The sequence below is a fragment of the Carcharodon carcharias genome, chromosome 7 (assembly GCF_017639515.1).
Source record: "Carcharodon carcharias isolate sCarCar2 chromosome 7, sCarCar2.pri, whole genome shotgun sequence".
NCBI classification, from domain to species: Eukaryota; Metazoa; Chordata; class Chondrichthyes; order Lamniformes; family Lamnidae; genus Carcharodon; species Carcharodon carcharias.
In genome coordinates this window covers 63357902-63378069 of record NC_054473.1, presented here as the reverse complement: position 1 = coordinate 63378069, position 20168 = coordinate 63357902, and positions in this window count along the sequence as shown.

Here is a 20168-nt window from a genome sequence, read left to right as displayed (position 1 = left end):
GGTGCTGAACATTGTGCAATCGTCAGCAAACATCCCCACTTCTGACATTGTGATGGAGGTAAGGTCATTGATGAAGTAGCTGAAAATGGTTGGGCCTAGGGCACTACCTGAGGAATTCCTGCAGGAATGGCCTGGGACTGAGATAATTGGCCTCCAAAAACCACAACCATCTTCCATTATGCCAGGTTCGACTCCAACCAGTATTTCTATTGACTTCCATTTTGCCAGGGCTCCTTGATCCCACACTCAATCAAATGCTGCCTTGATGTTAAGGGCAGTCACCCTCATCTCACCTCTTGTGTTCAGCTTTCTTGTCCAAGGCTGTAATGAGGCCACAAGCTGAGTGGTCCTGATGGAACCCAAACTGAGCATTAGTGAGCTGGTTATGCTATGTAAGTGTCGCTTGCTTGCATGGAAGATGACAACTTCCATTACTTTGTTGATGAACGAGTGTAGACTGAAGGCAGTAGAAAGAAGTGACTGAAGCATTTTGGGAGAAGTCACCACTGACACTGCGACTCAGAAAGGGATCGAGGAGAAGGACTCTTGCACTCAACAGGAAGAACAACATCCAACAGAGGGCGGTAGAGAGAAGTGACTGAAGCATTCTGGGAGAAGTCACCACGACTCAGATAGGGATTGAGGTGTACCCACTGTCAAAGAACAGAAAAGCCCCAAACATTATATTGCTGTAGTGTTTCCAATCCCTCCTCCTCAAACCAAAAAAAGGAGATAGAGGCAGTACCTTAAAGAGTGCACCAGACCTGTGAGGGAAACTCTTCTGAAAGTGGATTCTTTTAAAAAGCAGCTGATTAGTGAGTAAATCCTGGTGAGTTTTTTTTTTCAATCTATTAAAGTTATTTGTTTCTTAATACTGAGGGATGAGCAACAAAAAAAAGTATAGAATAGCACTGTACAAGTATAATTACAAGAAATGAGGTTCCTAGCTAACATAAATAAGGCCCTGAGCTAGCATATTTTTAAGGGAGTAACTAGCTTAATCAAGAGGGACATCATGGCAGGAGATCTCAGACCCGTGATATGCTCCTCCTGCAGGATGTGGGAAATGAGGGACGCTTCCAGCATCCCTGGTGACCGTGTGTGCAGAAGGTGTGTCCAAATGCAGCTTCTAGCTAACCGGATTTCGGAGCTAGAGCTGCAGGTGGACTCATTGTGGAGCATCCGTAATGCTGAGCAAGTCGTGGATAGCACATTTAGCGAGGTGGTCACACCGCAGAAAGGGAATGGGTGACCATCAGGAACAGTAAAAGACTCAGGAAGGTAGTGCAGGAAAAACCTGTGGTCATCCCCCTCTCTAACAGATATATCGATTTGGATACTGTTGGGGGGGATGGCCTCTCAGGGGAAAGCAGCAACAGCCAAGTTCGTGGCACCTTGGATAGCTTGCTGCTCAGAAGGGTGGGAGGAAAACAAGTGGCAGGACTATAGTGATAGGGGATTTAATAGTTAGGGGCACAGACAGACGCTTCTGTGGCCACAAACAGGAATCAAGGATGGTATGTTGCCTCCCTGGTGCCAGGGTCCAGGATGTCAGGGAGCGGTTGCAAGACATTCTGGGGAGGGAAGGTAAGCAGCCATTGGTCGTGGTACACATTGGTACCAACAACATAGGTAAACTAAGGGATGAGGACCTGCAAGCTCAGTACGGGGTGTTAGGAGATAAATTAAAATGCAGGACCTCAAATGTAGTAAGCTCAGGATTACTGCCAGTTCCATGTGCTAACGAGAGCAGGAATAAGAGGATAGACCAAATGAACACGTGGCTGGAGAGATGGTGTAGCCAGGAGGGATTCAAATTCTTGAGGCACTGGGACCGATTCTGGGGAAGGTGGGACATGTACAAACCGGACAGGCTGCACCCAGGCAGAGCTGGGACCAGTGTCCTTGCAGGGGCTTTTGCTAGTTCTGTTGGGGAGTATTTAAACTAGTGTGGCAGGGGGATGTGATCCCAGGAGTAGGATCAGAAAGGTCAAATTCAGATCAGAAAAATTGAGGTAGAACATTAGCTAGGGACATTGTGATAGACATGGAGTTACAGGAGAAGCAAAGTTTAAAAAGTGTCCAGCAAGGGAAATTGACGGGGTTAAACTGTTTATACTTCAATGCAAGGAGTATTACAAACAAGGTAGATGAGTTAAAGGCACAGGTAGACACATGGCAGCAGGATGTCATTGCTGTAACTGGGACCTGGCTAAAGGAGGGACAAAACTGGCAGCTAAATATCCCTGGTTATAGAGTCTTCAGACACGATAGAGTAGGAGATAAAAAAGGAAGGGGGTAGCATTAATGGTTAAAGAATCAATTCCAGTTGTGAGAAGGGATGATATACTAAATGGGTCAACAAACGAGGCTTTATGGATTGAGCTTAGAAATAAAAAAGGGGTAGTCACACTACTGGGAGTATACTACAGACCCCCAAATAGTGAAAGGGGGATAGAAGACCAAATATGTAGGCAAATTTCTGCTTGTAAGAACAAGAAGATAATAATAATAGGAAACTTCAACTATCCAAATATCAACTGGGATTCAAACAATATAAGGGCACTGAGGGAGGAAAATTCATGCAGTGTGTCCGGGAAAATGTTTTCAATCAATTAGTGACAAACCCAATGAGAGAAGCTGCAATTCTAGACCTAGTCTTGGAGAACGGAGAAAGGCAAGTGGATGAAGTGACAGTTGGCGACCATATTGGGGACAGTGATCACAATTCAGTTAGATTTAGCATTACCATGGAAAAGGACAGAGATAAGGCAGGAGTAAAAGTCTTGAACTGGTGGAAGGCAAATTTTGTTGAAATGAGAGGGGACTTGGCTGAAGTGGACTGGACAGCACTGCTGGAAGATAAAACAGTGGATAACCAGTGGGGAAGCACTAAAAAGCGAGATCCTAATTTTACAAAGTAGACATGTCCCCTACAAAAATAAGAGTGGTACTGCCAAATCTAGACCCCTCTGGTTGTCTAGAGGAATACAGGGGAAGATCAAACAGAAAAAGAAAACATATGATAGGCACAAAGAACACTGCAGATAGCCTAGACAGATATAGGAAGTGCAGGGACAAAGTAAAAAAGGAAATTAGGAATTCAAAGAGAGGGCATGAAAAAAGATTATCAAGTAAAGTTAAAGATAACCCAAAGATGTTTTACCAATACATTAATGCTAAAAGGTTAGTTAAGGAAAAAGTGGGACCTATCAGAGATGAAGATGGAAACTTGTGTGTAGATGCAGAGGCTATGGGAAGGGTTTTGAATGAATATTTTGTTTCCGTGTTTACAAAGGAAAGGGAGGATGTAGGTATAGTAGTCCAGGAGGAACGCTGCGAGATATTGGACAGGATAGTCATAAAGAGAGAGGAAGTACTCGAAAGGTTGAAATCCTTGTAAGTTGATAAGTCACCAGGGCCAGATGGATTGTTTCCAAGGCTGCTGAAGGAAGTCAGGGAGGAGGTAGCAGATGCTCTGAGGATGATTTTCCAATCTTCACTAGATACAGGGAGGTACTGGAGGACTGGAAAAATGCAAACATAGTTCCATTGTTTAAAAAGGGATCAAAGGAAATGCCAAACAATTATAGGCCAGTTAGTATGACATTGGTGGTGAGCAAATTAGTAGAATCAATCCTGAGAAATAGGATTAACTGTCATGTGGAAAGGCATGGACTAGTCAGAGATGGATGTGTTAAAGGAAGGTCTTGCCTCACATATTTGACTGAATTATTTGAGGAAGTGACAAGAAAGGTTGATGAAGGTAGTGCAGTGGATGTTGTGTACATGAATTTTAGCAAGGCATTTGACAAGGTCCCACATGGCAAATTGGTCAGGAAAGTAAAAGCCTGTGGGATTCAGGATAATGTGGCAAACTGGATAAAAGGCTTGCTTTGTAACAGGAAATAAAGGGTAATGCGAATGGAAAGTTGTCTCAAGTGGTGTTACACAGGGCTCGGTGTTGGGACCCTTACTGTTTGTGTTATATATTAATGATTTGTACGTGAACGTGGGGGGCACAATTGGGAAATTTGCAGATGACACAAAGATTGGCCGAGTATTGGATAGTGTAGAGGATAGCCACAATCTCCAAAACAATATAGATGGGTTGATGGAGTGGGTGGTAAAGTGGCAGATGGATTTTAAAATAGAGAAGTGTGAAGTCATACATTTAGGGAGGTCAAACAGTTACAGGGATTACAAAATAAATGGGAATATACTAAGAGGGGTAGATGAAGTGAGAGATCTTGGCTTACAAGTACACAGGTCCCTGAAGGCAGCAGTTCAAGTAGACAGGGTTGTAAAGAAGGCATATGGAATGCTCTCCTTCATTGGCAGAGGTATAGAATATAAAAGTAAGGATATAATGTTGGAATTGTATAAAACACTGGTGAGGCCACAACTGGAGTATTATGTGCAGCTCTGGTCACCACATTATAGGAAGGACGTAATAGCTTTGGAGAGAGTGCAGAGGAGGATTACAAGAATGTTGCCAGGGTTAGAAAAGAGTAGCTATGAGGAGAGATTGGATAGGTTGCGGCTATTTTCCTTAGAACAAAGAAGGCTGAGGGATGACTTGATTGAGGTGTACAAAATTATGAGGGGAATAGATAGAGTGGACAGGATAAAATTGTTTCCCTTGATGGAGAATTCTAGAACCAGGGGACATATATTCAAGATAAGTGGCAGAAGGTGTAGGGAGGACATGAGGAAGAACTTTTTTACGCAGAGGGTAATGGGTGTCTGGAATTCGCTGCCCAAGTTGGTGGTAGAGGCAGAAACTTTAAACTCTTTTAAAAAGTACCTGGATCTGCACATAAAGTGCTGTAAGCTGCAGGACTATGGGCCAGGTGCAAGAAGGTGGGATTAGAAAGGGCACCTGTGTGTCCTCGGGCTGGCATGGACAAGATGGACCGAATGGCCTCCTTCTGTGCTGTAACTTTTCTATGGCTCTATGATGAGGTGGTAATTAGCTGGATTGGGTTTGTCCTGCTTTTTGTGGGCAGGACATAGCTGAACAATTTTCCATTTTGCTGGGTAGATATCAGTGTTGTAGCTTTACTAGAACAGCTTGGTTAGGTGTGCAGTGAGCTCTGTAGCACAAGTCTTCAGTACTACAGCCAGGAGGTTGTCAGGGTTCATAGTCTTTGCTGTATCCAGTGCCTTCAGCTGTTTCTTGATATCATGTTGAGTGAATCAAATTGGAGGAAGACTGGCATCTGTGATGTTGGGCACCTCAGATGGGGGACAGGATGGATCATCCACTCGGCACTTCTGGCTGAAAATGGTTGCAAATGCTTCTACCTTGTCATTTGCATTGATCAACCCTGGTTTAATAAAGAGGACGGGAAGGCAGGAGCAGCAACAGGCATACCTAGCAATGAGGCGTTACTGCGGTGAAGCTACAACACAGGACTACTTGCATGCCAAACAGTGGAAGCAACCATGCAATAGGCAGAGCTAATCTTAACCTGATACCATGACATTTCGTGGTGTACAGAGTCGTTGTTGAGGACTCCCAGGGCAACTCCCTCCTGACAGTATACCACTGTGCTGCCACCTCTGGTGGGTCTGCCCTGCTGGTTGTACAGGACATACCCAGGGATGGTGATGGTGATGTCTGCTGGGCTCCCCCATCATTGGGGATATTTGTGGAGCCTCTTCCTTCAGTTAGCTGTTTAACTGTCCACCACCATTTATAAATGCACATGGCAGGACTGCAGAGCTTAGATCTAACCTGTTGACTGTGGGATCTCTTAGCTCTGTCTAATGCATGCTGTTTCTGCTGCTTGGCATGCAAGTAGTCCTTCTATAACTTATAAGTTCACCACAGTGACACCTCATTGCTCGGTATGCCGGATGCTGTTCCTGGCATGCCCTCCTGCACTCGTCATTGAGCTAGGGTGGATCCCCTGTTTTATTGGTAAGGTAGAATGACGGATATGCCGGGCCATGAGGATACAGGTTGTGGTTGAATACGATTCTGTTGCTGCTGATGGCCCACAGTGCCTCGTGGATGCCCAATTTTGAGTTTCTAGATCTATTCTGGAATCTATGCCATTAGATTAATTGGTGAGGTCAAGGCCTAGTAGGATTTTCCCTCTTATTGGTTCCCTCAACACCTGCTGCAGAGTTAGACTGGCAGATACATTCTCGACGACTCGGTAAGCCTGGTCAATAGTGATGCTACCATGTCATTGTTGGTAATGGGCAATCAATCCCCCATCCAGAGTACATTCTAAGCCCTTGCCACCCTCTGTGCTTCTTCCAAGGGGTGATCAACATGTAGGAGTACTGATTCAAGAGCTGAGGGGAGGAAGCGGGGGTAGATGGTAATCAGCAGGTGGTTCCCTTGCCCTTGTTTAACCTGATGCCATGAGATTTCATGGTATCTGGAGTCAATGTTGAGGATTCCCAGGGCAACTCCCTCCTGATTGTATACCACTGTGCTGCCACCTCTGGTGGGCCTGTCCTGCCAGTGGGACAGGACATACCCAGGGATGGTGATGGTGGTGTCTGGGACAATGGCTGCAAGGTATAATTTGGTGAGTATGAGTATGTCAGGCTGTTGCTTGACTAGCCTGTGGGACAGTTCTCCCAATTTTGGCACAATCCCCAGATGGTTGCAAGGAGAACTTTGCAGGGTTGTCAGGGCTGGATATGCGCTGTCATTTCTGATGCCTAGGTTGATGCTGGATGCTTGGCCTACTTTTATTCCTTTTTTGACTTTTCTGTAGCAATTTGGTACAACTGAGTGGCTTGCTAAACTATTTCAAAGGGCAGCTAAGAGTCAATAACATTGCTGTGGGCCTGGAGTCACTGGCTGCCACGATAGGATTTTGAATCCATGACCTAGGGCATTAGCCTGGGCCTCTAGATTACTTGTCCAGTGAGATTACCATCACTCTTAGATCTTCCCCTCACATCTCCATAGCTCTGCTTATAGATTAAGTCATAAATTGCACTGTTTGAATTTACTTGGTATTCAGTCTGACCAGTAAATACTCCAATTAAGTTAATTGTAGTTTGTCTCGAATGGATTAAATTTTATACTTTATCACTGAACCCATGTACCAACTTCTCAGGATCATAAGCCTTTTTGCAGGGCGACCCATTTAAGGCCTAGCTTTCAACCTGAAGAGTAGAGAATGCTTCATCAGATTGGAATCTTTGAAACACCCAGTGAATTGAATTGAATTGAGTTGAAGGCAGCAATTTCATGTTGAGTGGGTATTTATTGACGCTGACTTGCACTTGCTGTTTTCCTCAGTTCGTTAAACGACAAACGTAACATTCAATCAGGTGCCTCCTGATAGTGACACTTTTGTAGAAAACAAAATTGCAACCCATGCCTCTACTTAGTATTCACCATGTTGCCAATAACTTGAAGCAAATTCAACAGCTAGTCTTGCATCGTTTACTCAGCAGTTTGTTTATGGAGCTCTGTTACTTAGTATTAATGAAATCCCAGTAGATTTGGTTAGATATTCACTGCGTGCACCATTTATTTAATAGGCTTGTTGAAAAAAGCTTGAGTCACATGAATGTAGCTGCTGGTTAGAAGCAAATTAATTGGTGCAAACAAACAGTTGGCAATGATTTCCATGCATGTCTTCAATGAAATCTTCAATGCAACATCTAGAGGGGAAGACTGACTTGGCTCGTTCACCTACTATATAATATTATGAAAGGAGTTACAATGTTCAATCAAAATTCAATGTGGACTCTGATGCATATGGAGCTAGATTTTGTGTTCAATAACGATTGCCACTGATCTCAAAAAAAGCTGTCCATGAAGATCTCATGATCTCTGGTGTGGAATTTTACTTTTCTCAATAATAGTTTGAATTTGGCGCCAAGTCAAAGAGATTTCTAGATGCCCAGCAACAGGGCTGACAGCAAACAGGAAAGCAGTCAATCATGTTGCAGTATTCTCAATGACAGCAAACAGGAATTTAAAAGCACTTCATATCTTGCAATTTTTATTTAAATTTGCAGTTAGTGAAATAAATGAGTTTGATTGGATTAAGATAGGGACTTGAATAATGATAAAGATTGAAAAAAATATTCTGTTTTATAAAGAATAAATTTATCAGAATGGAGAAATTTGACATTCCATAAATATAAAATTAGATTTTCAGTATGCCGTTAAAAAACAGTTATAACTCATTCAAAGATGTGTAATATTTTCACGGTCTTTTATGATGTTACTACCACTGTAAGAATACAAATTCTCACCAATTCATAGATTTCCCATTGATTGCAGCCTGGAGAGATCCTCAACAGCACACCCTCTGGAGAAACATAGAATCACTGACAGCAACTTCTCAGTTTCTGAGTTATACTGCACATATATGGACCCCAGAAATTGTTTTCAATGGGGTAATTACAGTGAATGCTGACTGTTTTGCTGTCATTACCATTATAAAATCTCAACCTTAATTTGCATTTATGCACTATGTTAAACATTTTTCTGCTTATTCTAAAGATATAACAAAGGATTATCTTAAAGGAATCTTGACAGTTCCCAGGAATATTGAAAAAATGCTCTCCAGCAATCAAAGACTATTCTCCTCATGATGATGTTGAGCAGTCAAGAATACTGGGTTGAATGTAGGTACAACAAGGCAAATGCAGCTGTACATTCACAGAAACCCGTGGAGTTACCACATCTTTCATGCTGAACAGTAGTTTCAATAAGCTATTTGTGGGACTACATCATCTGGATATCAAACTTTAGCACCAACAACAGCAGAAGTGACCTTCCAAAGGGCTAAAATTTGGTCTGTCCTTCTCTTTGGGCACAGGGGTCATGATTCACAATCTGCCCATGATTGGTCCTGTTGAAGCTTTCAACCTGAAGAGTAGAGAATGCTTCATCAGATTGGAACCTTTGAAACACCCAGTGAATTGAATTGAATTGAGTTGAAGGCAACAATTTCATGTCGAGTTGGGTATTTATTGAAGCTGACTTGAACTTGCTGTTCTCCTCAGTTCGTTTTTAAACGATAAACGTAATGCTCAATCAGGTGCCTCCTGATAGTGACACTTTTGTAGAAAACAAGATTGCAACCCATGTATCTACTTAGTATTCACCATGGCTGCCAATAATCTGAAGCAAATCCAACAGCTAGTCTTGCATCGTTTACTCAGCTGTTTATTTACGGAGCTCTGTTACTTAGTATTAATGAAATCCCAGTGCTGCAATTGGGAACAAAGCAAGTGGAGTACTTTTTTTTTTGAAAAATATACTTTATTCATAAAATATCTGGAAGAACATTACAAAACATTTCAATATGGCCATCACAAACAGTGCAATCAGATTCAGCTTTTACACATGGATCACAAGGTGCTTCAATACAACCAATGAATATTACAATCATTTCAATATGGTCATTACAGACAATCAGACAGCGCAATAGTATGGGAGTTATCAACATATATCATGTTGCACTCTGAGGTGCTTCAACGCAATTATAATACAACTAGTATTCAATGCATACATTCATTGTGAGCTGTACAGCCTGGGGGGCTCTAAACAATTCCCAGCCCCTCGGTGCACAATGGCAGAAAGGTCTTAGACAGAGACCTTTGCCCATTGCGCTTTTGCAGCAGCTGCCCCAAGTTTTAGTCGTCCCTCAGCACATAGTCCTGGACCTTGGAATGTGCCAATCTGCAAGACCAGGTCATGGACAACTCTTTGCACTGGAAGATCAACAAGTTTCAGGCTGACCAAAGAGCATCTTTCACCAAGTTGATGATCCTCCAGCTGCAGTTGATGTTTGTCGCGGTGTGTGTCCCTGGGAACAGCCCATAGAGCACAGAAAGTGGAGCACTAGGGAAGAGAGAGAAAGCTCAGGTTAAGAGACTGTTGGGTCCAAGGCCCTTGGTTTAGTGGGGCTCAAGGATCCGACTTTGTTCGGGATGACTGAGTCGGTACGGAGACAAAGAACATCAGGAGGTCGTTGTTAGAATAAATGCATACTGTTTATTTACAAACTAACTCTACAATTACACTTTTGTGTTCACAACATAAAGCTGTCTTCACTCATCAGTGACTAACCCAAGACTCTCCCACATAGAGGTAGCCCATGCTACTCTGCTATTGGACAATAAGATCATGTGACCTTACATTACAATTCTTATCTTAAAGGTATATTACGTCTCAAGTTACTACATCCCTCCTCCTTTATTGAAAAATATATTTTGCAATTTTTCAATACATCAGGTTATTTACACAGTTCAATAATTTACAAAGTCAGCCTCTCTGGGGGTTTCCTTAAGCATGTAGAACATCTCAACTGTACAACTTCTGAAGTTTGCATTGGAGTCTCCCTTACTGAAGTTGTCTGAATTTCAGATTCTACAGCAGGTTCCTTTAAATGTGTTTTTTCAACTCTTTCAGGTACAGCCGGCCCTCCAAATACATTTGTACTTGGTTGAGATCTTTCCACAGGAAATGTTGATTCAGCCTTGAGCACTGATGGAATCACTGGATATTTGGTTTCTCCACTTTGTATGTGATCCACATGTCTTCTTGTTATTCGATCTTCAACATTCACATGGTCGGAAAGAGGTCCCTTTACAGCACTTATTTCACCCAACAACCATGCTGGTCCTCCTCTAAAATTTTGATAAATACTTTCCCTCCTACATGAAATGTTCTGTCCCAACTGTGAAAATCATGTCCCATTTTCTGATTTCCCTGTCTTCTTTCTACCTTCCCCCCGAGTTTTGCATAATTAGGCTCAGTCTCAAATGGAGACAGTGCTTCATTAATAGTTCAGCAGATGTGACACCTGTTGTCAAATGAGGGGTGGTTCGATAGTGGAATAGAAATCGTGCTAATTTAGTTGCTATTGAATCTCCAGACAATTTTTTTATACCAGATTTAAATGTCTGAACTGCTCTCTCAGTAAGTCCTTTGGAAGAAGGATGGTATAGAGATGTTTTCACATGAACAAAACCATTGAGTCTTGTAAATCATTTAAACTCAGCACTTGTAACTACTGTTCCATTATCTGATACCAGGACTTAAGGTAATCCATTTATAACGAAACTTTGTCGTAGCTTGTCTATTGGCGCTGAAGATGTGGGCTATTTTGAATGCGCATCTATTATAAGGAGAAATATAGTTTCCATAAAAGGTCCCACATAATCGATGTCTGTATGGACCCCTGGTCTTTTTGGCCATTTCAGGGTTGTAATGGGGCTGTTGCAGGTATTTTTTTGTTGTTATTATTGACACTACATACAACTTTTTACGAGGTTTTAAATCTCTCCATCCATTCCCAGCCACCACATACAGCTATGTGCTATTGCCTTCATTTTGGAAATTCTGGGAGGTGCAATAACAATGGTTTTCATCCTTTTGGAGGAACAATTACGTGAGCTTCCCACAATAAAATACCTTCTTGGTAGGTTATCTCGTATCTTAACTGGAAATACGGTTTCATTTCATCGGATTCTTGTCTTTTGACCAACCAGAAAGAACTTGATTTCTCACTTTGGATAAGACTCGGTCTCTGTTCATCCAACCTTTCATTTGCTTGGCACGTATCGGTGATGAGTCCAGGAAATTTAATAACAAGACCTATTCCTGAGGAATTGGAACATCCTCATCTTTTACCTGCAAGGGTAAACAATTGAGTGCATCTGCATTTGCAATTTGACATCCAGGTCTATGAATAAAAGTATACTCATATGCTGCCAAGATCAACGCCCATCTTTGCACTCTTGCCGAGGCTATGGGGGTATAACCTTGTCTTCACCAAGTAGTCCTAATAATGATTTGTGGTTTGATATGATAGTAAAGTGATGACCTTACACATATTAATGAAATTTTTTAACACCAAAAATGACTGCCAGGCCGCCTTTTTAAATTTGTGAGTAATTTTTCTCTGCAGTACTAAATGTTCTCGACACATAACCTATAGGTCGTTCTGATCCATCATGCATTCGATGAGAAAGCGCCGCTCCTACTTCATAAGCTGGTGTGGCACATGTTAACATCAACTCTTTCATTGGATCAAAATGTACTAGAAATGTAGACGACTGTAACAACTTTTTCACTTTTTTGAAACCACCTTCTTGCGGTGTTTGCCATGACCATCTCCAATTTTGTTTAAGCAAACAAAATAATAGTGCCAGTTCTGTCGATAAATTAGGCAAGAAGCATCCATAATAGTTAATCATCCCCAGAAATGATTTCAATACAGATGTATTCTTTGGTTCTGGGGCTTCTTTAGTTGCTTTCACTTTTTCTTCAATTGGATGTAGGCCTTGTGAATCTACCTTGTGACCTAGGTAAGTTACCTCTTTAGCCTGGAACGTGCAATTTTCCTTTCTCAATCTCGCTCCAGCCTGCGAAAACATTTCAGAACTTCCTCCAAGTTCATCAAATGTTCTTCTGTGAGTCTAGTCACAAGGATGTTGTCAAGATAAACTACAACATGGGGCAATCCCTGTAACAAACTTTCCATGGTTCTTTGGAATATGGTACAAGCAGAAGATATGCCAAATGGTAAACAGGTGTATTGATAGAATCCCTTATTTATGGTGACAAACTTTCGGGACACCTGCTCTAATTCCAATTGCTAGTAGGCATGACTCAAATCTAACTTTGTGTAAACTTTTCCACCTACCAATTTAGTGTATAAATCTTCAATTTTAGGTATGGGGTGTCTGTCCAATTTTGCAATTTGATTGTTAATTTATAGTCCCCACAAATTCAAATGCTTCGATCAGGTTTGAGAACAGGTACAATTGGAATTGCCCACTGTGGGAGAATAAAATACATCTACAGGATAACAAAGGGTTAAGTGGTTAAACCATAATGGAATACTACAACGAAGTCTCCTTGCACCAGTAGCAGACAAATCTGCGCTGTCAACTATTGTGAAGGAAGAAAAACAAGTATCATAAACAAACTACCAAGAGTCCTTGAAACAAAGTTAGGATGTCTGTTATCAGCACATGAGACAGGGCCTAGTCATGCTGTCTGTCGCCAGATGGGCTACTCAAGGTTTTGTGTAACTACTCAAGGTTTTTGCGTAATTAGAAACTAAGACAGAACAATTGTATGCATGCCAAAGATAAAATTTCAATGTTATTAATTACGCAAGCTTTTACTATAACTATGTGTGTACTCTGATGCTTCCTCAGAGTGCCGGCTAGCTCCATTGTATGCTGCTGGGCTCTCCGTGATATCACGATTCAATAAAGGCTACTGAGACAAACCTCCTGGGGCTGAGTGTTCACTCTGTTTTCTGCAACACCCACTCTGCAAATTGTACTGGTTTTATCACTCCTAGCTTTTCTAATCTGTTTAGCTCTGCTTCTACCTTATCCTGCATTGAATAAGGTACTGGTTTTTCCTTCATGAATCTTGGTATTGCCTCAGGATCTACATGATTTTTGATTGTCACCCTTCAATTTTTTCCAAGTTCCTCCTTGCAAACTGAGGAATATTTCTGTAGTAGCTGTGAAAGTCCATTAGTTCTTAGTTGGAAGATTTCATTCCATTCCAATTTAATTTCTTTCAGCCAGTTTCGTCTGAGGAGACCAGGTCCCTCACTTGATACTGCTATCAAGGGTAATCTCACTGTTTGACCATAATAGTTTACTGAGATTTTACATACGCTTTTGACTTTTATGCTTTCTCGTGCATAAATCTTTAATTTTTCAACTGTTTCTTCTAAATTCAGCCTATGTTCTCCCTGATTCAAGTATTGAAAAGCATGCTGTCCGATCACAGTAGTAGCTGCACCAGTATTTGCCTCCAGTCTGATAGGCTTCTCATTCACTCTCATGGTTACATAGATAGACTCCATTCTTCCTGATTTTAAATTATATATCGAATAGATATAAGCATCTATTATTTCAGGCTTTTCAATGCTGTTTATCTCATTGGGTTTATGCCTTTGTCATACAGTCTGCCTGATTCTATTTTTACAATACTCATGAGGTGTCCATATCGATAGTAGAAGAAACATTCAATCATTTTAAATTGTGTTTCATTACAGGGCTGTCTTCTTCCATTTCTGATAATATGATGCCTCGCTTTTGCTGCTGAGATCTCCTTTTTAATTTGTCTGCTAGTGGTGGTTGGTTCCAGCTTCGGAACAAAGCTCTGCACTTTCTCACACTTTTTGGTTGAAGCTCCCCACCCAACATGAAGGATGGCACCATTTTACGCTCCTCAAATGGCTTCTGAGCCTTGCACTGCACCTTCCATTGCAAGAGTGATTTTCAATGCCTTCGGAAAATCGAGATTTTTTTCAGCCAACAATCTCCTTTGGATTGCATTTTCGTTTATATCACACACCAACTGATCTCTAAGCATATCATTGATTGAAGTCATGAACCCACAGTTAATTGCTTCAGATTCGCAACGTAAGTAACTGTATCCCCTGCAGCTCTGATTCTTGAGTTGAATTTAAATCTTTCTATGGACACTGATGGCTTAGGCTGATAATGATTTCTTTTGAGTTCACTAAATCATCAGCACTTTTGGCGTCTGGGACACTGTGTACCAACAGATTTCGAATTAATCCGTAAGTCTTACTCCCACACGTGGAATGAAGGATCATGCACCTCTTCTCCTCCCCCGCAATGTCATTCACCTAGAAGAACGCGAGGCATTCAACATAGTGAGACCAGTCACCCAAGGCTGGATCGAATGGCTCTCCTCTTCCAAATTGCGGCATCTCTTAGGGAGTTAATTCAATGCTCAGAAGAAAATTTTCTTTAACTTAAACTACCATGACAGATACGACCTGATTTTCGTTCTTCTTATTTCATTCGAGTTCCTCTCTGGCTTTTTACCTTGTTTCTTCCATGATTTTGCATGCTTTTTCTTTCATTGTCAATTTGTTGGATCCAATGCCCTTGGTTTTCTGGGGCTAAAGGATCCAAGTTGCATGCTTTGTTCAGGGTAACTGAGTCAGTACAGAGACAGAGAACATCAGGCGTTTGTTGTTAGAATAAACACATGCTATTTATTTACAAACTAACTCTACAGCTATACGTATGTGTTCACGACATAAAAACTTATCAGTGACGAACCCAAGACTCTACCACACAGAGGTAGCCCGCGCTACTTTGCTATTGGACAATAAGATCATGTGACCTTACATCACAATATTTGTCTTAAAGGTATATTGTGTTTTAAGTTACTACAGAGACGTAGTACTGGATATCTGAGTCATGGAGGTAGACTAGAAGAAAGAGGCCATGTTTACATGGGGAGCTGGGAGGCTACCAGGAAACACCCAGCAAAGGGAATGGGAGCAAACAGCAAGAGATATTGATGCAAGGAATTTGACACCTGAGGATCTGATAGCAGCATCTTTAAAAGTGTAATGACCTCACACAGGTAGTCACGGTCAGTCATGCACCTTCATGTGGAATTTCATCCCCACCATAACACCAACCTCACATGCAGCACACTCCTGTCAGTCACCTAGCAGTTCCTAACAGTCTGGATGCAGGCCTTACATTCACATACTCCACCTCAACCTCACAAGAATCCAATGATGCCAGCCTAAAACCCACCTCTTGCTGCCTCCACATGCCTCCAGCTATTCATCTATGGTAGGCACATCACCCAAACACATTGCAACATAATCACTGACATTCTTCCTTCTCTCTTGCAATGTAAGGTGGAATGAAATGGAAAGGAAGAGAGTAGAAACGGCAGGGGCCATGCATTTTTGCAACCCCTCCCACCCCAAACCCTTTGGCAGAGAGGGTGCTCTGCATCATTGGCTGTGAAAGAGCCAAATGCTTTGAGGATGAAAGTATATAACTGTCTTATGCTACTTCTCAACTTCCACCTCACCATCATCCTGCTATCTGGCATGAAATGCAAACTGTCATTCAGAGCCACCAGCTCAGATATTGGAATTGCACGAACCTTAGAGGTGAGTGAAGAGTTGGAATCAGTGTGTGGTGAGTGACTGGGCACAAGTAGGCTGCAGCCAGGTCAGGGCTAAAGGATAGTGTGTTTGTCAACTCACTGGAGGGCAAGTGGCAGATGAGTTCGGGCAGCAGGAACTCAGATGGGGACTTTGATGGGGTAGCATATGGGACAGCACTGACGAAGATGCACACCAAGAGGCTCGATTCATTGACAAGCCTGCCAGACAACCTGCTATAAATGTCAACGAATATGCAGGAGTCTGGCTCCAATGTGGCACACAACATCCTGAGGAGTTTGGAGCCCATTCTTTCCAACATGGTAGTGGAAGCCAACTCCATGACAGCACTTGCAGATCCAGCTGTATAGTGGTCACTGTTTCAGCCTCCATTGCAGCACAGGTGGAAACCATCCAAGGTCTCAGTGCTATAGTGGAAGCTCAGACAGATGTTATGAGATCCAGCCATGAGATCCTGCCCCACAGGCTCAAACTGCTGCCATTATGGCCGCAGAATCTCATTGTTCACTGCAGGTGCCTGTGGAAGTCCAGCAATCTATCATGCAACAGATTACTGGGATTGCGAAGGTGTCATCCTGGAGAAGTGGCATCATGAAGCATGAGCTTGTTGCCCTCTCTCAGAATAACAGCATTCATGCTCCCACCACTGCCACTTTGCTAATGCCCTTTCTGTCACCTGTCAGCCAGCCTGTCAGCCCAGACTGCTGTTGCCTAATTTGGGGTGGGCATGCCATAACTTCTGAGCTCCAGGGTAGTGTAACTGTGGGAACTTCAGGGAATGCCCCCACCCCTCCCTCAGAGGTTCTCAGGTTAGGTTTTCCTGGCAATTGCTTGGGAAGTGCAAAATTCCCTTGGGCAATTGCCCTGCACTGGGAACCATCCAAAATGGTGATTTATAGTTACCCAGAAAAGGTTAGAAGGATTAAAACCTCTTTTAACGTCTGGGTAACTATTGTACAGACTGACACTGACCCTCCACAGAACTCTGCCCAAACAATGAACCCCTGGGGAACTACCCCCAGCCCCTGACTAACCTCCCCCTTAGGGACGCTCCACCCCCACGGAATTCCTCCCCACACTCTGGATTCCCAACCAACCCTCCTTCACCCCCCGAGACTGTACCCTCCCTAGTCCCCCCTCCAAGTACCGGCCCAACCTGACCTGGCCCCCTACCCGGGACTTCCCCCACCTTCCCCTGAGACCTGACCTGACCATCACCAACACACCTCCCCCCCAACCCCCAAACCAAATCCTACCGACTTACCTTACACACCTACTTTCTCCCTAGCCTTCAAACTTCACCGCATCTTTAACTCCCCTGGTTTATGGCAGCCAGTGCCGTAAAAAAGCGGGTGCGGCCTCCTTACATCCAACTGAGCTGACCTTGATGTTAGGCCCCAGGGACACACTGCACTGCTCGGATCTTGCCCAGCCTGGTTGGGCAAGATGGCATCAAAAAAATTTCAGGTAAGAAATTAGGAGCAGCTTGGCAATCTGACTCTGATCGCCACTCTGCGGAAGTTTAGGCCTGATGTATTCTGAAGCTGGGAGCTCAGGGCCCAGAATTGCTCATGAGGACCCTGCAAGGCCATCTGCAGTCTCTGTCCAAAATATGTCCGCAACCTCCCACCAGCCATGCAGCAACATGAGTAGTACCGTGTAGGAGCACTAAATTGGCTAAGAAACCAAGATAGTCACTAAAGGAAAGCACAAAGGTGAATTTTTCAGTAATGCTTGTTTCATTGGATGTATTGTTGATTAAGATATTATGGAAAGGCTTTCACTGATGGCTTTTGTTGCTGGATCCTGGCCAAGAAGACACAGTATTGGGGCATCCCAGAGGGATGGTAAGGAAGGGAAATGTGAAGCTAGGGTGTCAAAGGGAAGTTTTCCTGCGGGAAGTGGAGCCTGAGCAGTTGCTCTCAGACTGTCCATCCGAAGCGACGGGGTCCTGGATGCATTGATCCTGCCTCCTCCTCCAGAGGAGGCCTTAGGATTCCTGGTGGCAATAGCTGCTCCCTCATAATGGTAATAAAGACATGGGTAACGTAATCTGAACATTTTTAGACATGAAGTCCCAATACCGAGGCGGGATTTTCAAACATGTTCAGATTCCAGGTTTCCCTGAGTGCTGAGATGCAACAGGATCCCAGCCAGAAAATAGCCTGATTACCAGACTTGGCTCTCTGTTGGACCAGGAACATAGCAAAGGGAATCTGGAGTAAAGATTGTGAGGGTTAGGGTGTGACATAACATAGCTTGTAGGATTGGGAAGTGATCATGGTGGGGAGTGGTGGTATTTGGAGACAGGTTGGGGTTGGGTGTCAGTGATTGGCACAGTTAGTGATCATGGGGCTTCAGTAATTGTGGGCAATTTGGTGATTGGAGAGGTGTTTTGGTGCTTGTGGAGGCCATTGGTGATAGTGGGAAGCATCAGTGATAGCGAAGGGGTTGGAGAACATCGAGGAGAGCAGCGGTCGGGAGGATGGTGGTCAGTGAAGGCCTGGAGAGTCAATGATCATGGGAGGGTGTGGGTGAAAGTGGGATGGCGGAGTCAATGCTGGCAAGATCAGATCAGTGGTCGTGAATGTGGTGACTGTGATGGTCTGGTGATAACATGGGGGAGGGTTGGTAATCATGAGGGGGTCATGATCATGAGGGGATTGAGTGATTGTGATGGGCATGGTGATGCCTAGGGAGGTTGGTAGTTGGTTTGTGGTGATCACAGCTAGGGTCGGTGATATCATGTGGGTGCCCGATCATGAGGGATGAAGGTTAGATTGGTTGGTCAAGGGGAAGCATTCCTGCCGCTGATGATGGAAAAGCACTTAACTTCCACACCGCAGTCCTCACCTGCCATTAGCCGCTGAGTTTCCCCGACGTCTGGAAAATTGGCCAGAATTTAACCAGGAAGAGATAAGAGCTAAGGCATGCTATGTTATGAAAATATTTTAGTCAGCCATCCACCTCAATCCAGCAAACAAGTTGAGACAGATAGCTCTCCCCCATCTGTCCCACCTCCATTAACATCAAAAATAGGTGAATTTGAGATGGATTAGCTGTGGCTTTCCAACTTTTAGATCCCACTCAACCCAAACCCACCTATTTTGGGGTTAAAATTCCTCCTTGAAATTCATAAAATCACCTATGGCAGGATTTTCCCCTTGTCGGGCAGGTGCTGCTGGTGGGCCTGGGAGAGCCGCAAAACCGACCACCGCCCATGATCAGGCCCTGACTGCGATTTCACGCCAATTAAGGCCCGGCCAATGTGAAACATGGCTCCGCATTGGCCGGGAAGGGGCGAGCGGGGGTGGGGGCGGGGCATGTCAGCTGCCAGATTGGCTGCAACCCAGCAGCCGGTTTAGAAATGGCCCAGCCAACCCCAGAAAGGCTGTCATTGTAACCATTGTAACAATGGAGCTGAGTGTGGCTGCAAACTCCAGGTAGGAGGGCAGGTTGGGTGGGCACTCAGCCCCCTGCTTTTCATTTGAATGCTTCGCCATCCTGCTTCAGGAGTTGGCTGCCAGGAGGGTCACCCTTGTCCCCAGAGATGGGAGGAGGAGGCCACCACACCTCACCAAGAGGGCATGGGAGGAGGTGGCAGCCCTGGTGAGCAGGCATGATGTGGTATGGTGCACATGGATGCAGTGCTGGAAGCACTTCAATTACCTGCTGCACTCAGGAAGGAACCGTGTTGGCATAGGTCAATTTGCAGAAGCGCTAAGGTATGGCCATCCCCCTGTGGACCTCAGGGGTGTTAGAGTCTGAGTATGACACCTGGCTGCTTGGACTGAAAGCCTTGCAGCTCGAGGGCCATGACTCGGATGTGCCCTGTGAGGTGTTCCTCAGCTGGGGTTGGCCAGGCTGCAATGTCGCTCATGTAGAGAGTGGACTAATCAATGCTCCTCTGTCCTTTCAGAAGAAGACGAGTCATAACCATGTCGAGAGGGCACATACAGGCAGAGCCATGCCCAACCTGCTGCTCTTCCGGTTCGAGCAGGACACCCTGGAGCTGGAGAGCCGGCACGGTCCCCATGCAACCAGGCGTGGAGAGGCGGGGGTGCCAGATGAAGATAAGAGTGCAGTGCACAGAGGTGAGACTTATGGCTTGTGCAACCATTCTAGTGCATTCTCATCGTTGATGGGAGCCTCGAACATTTGATCATTGGAAGACGATGGCACCATGATGCAGATCTCCATTGTCTCACCAGGGTGCCTGGCACGCAC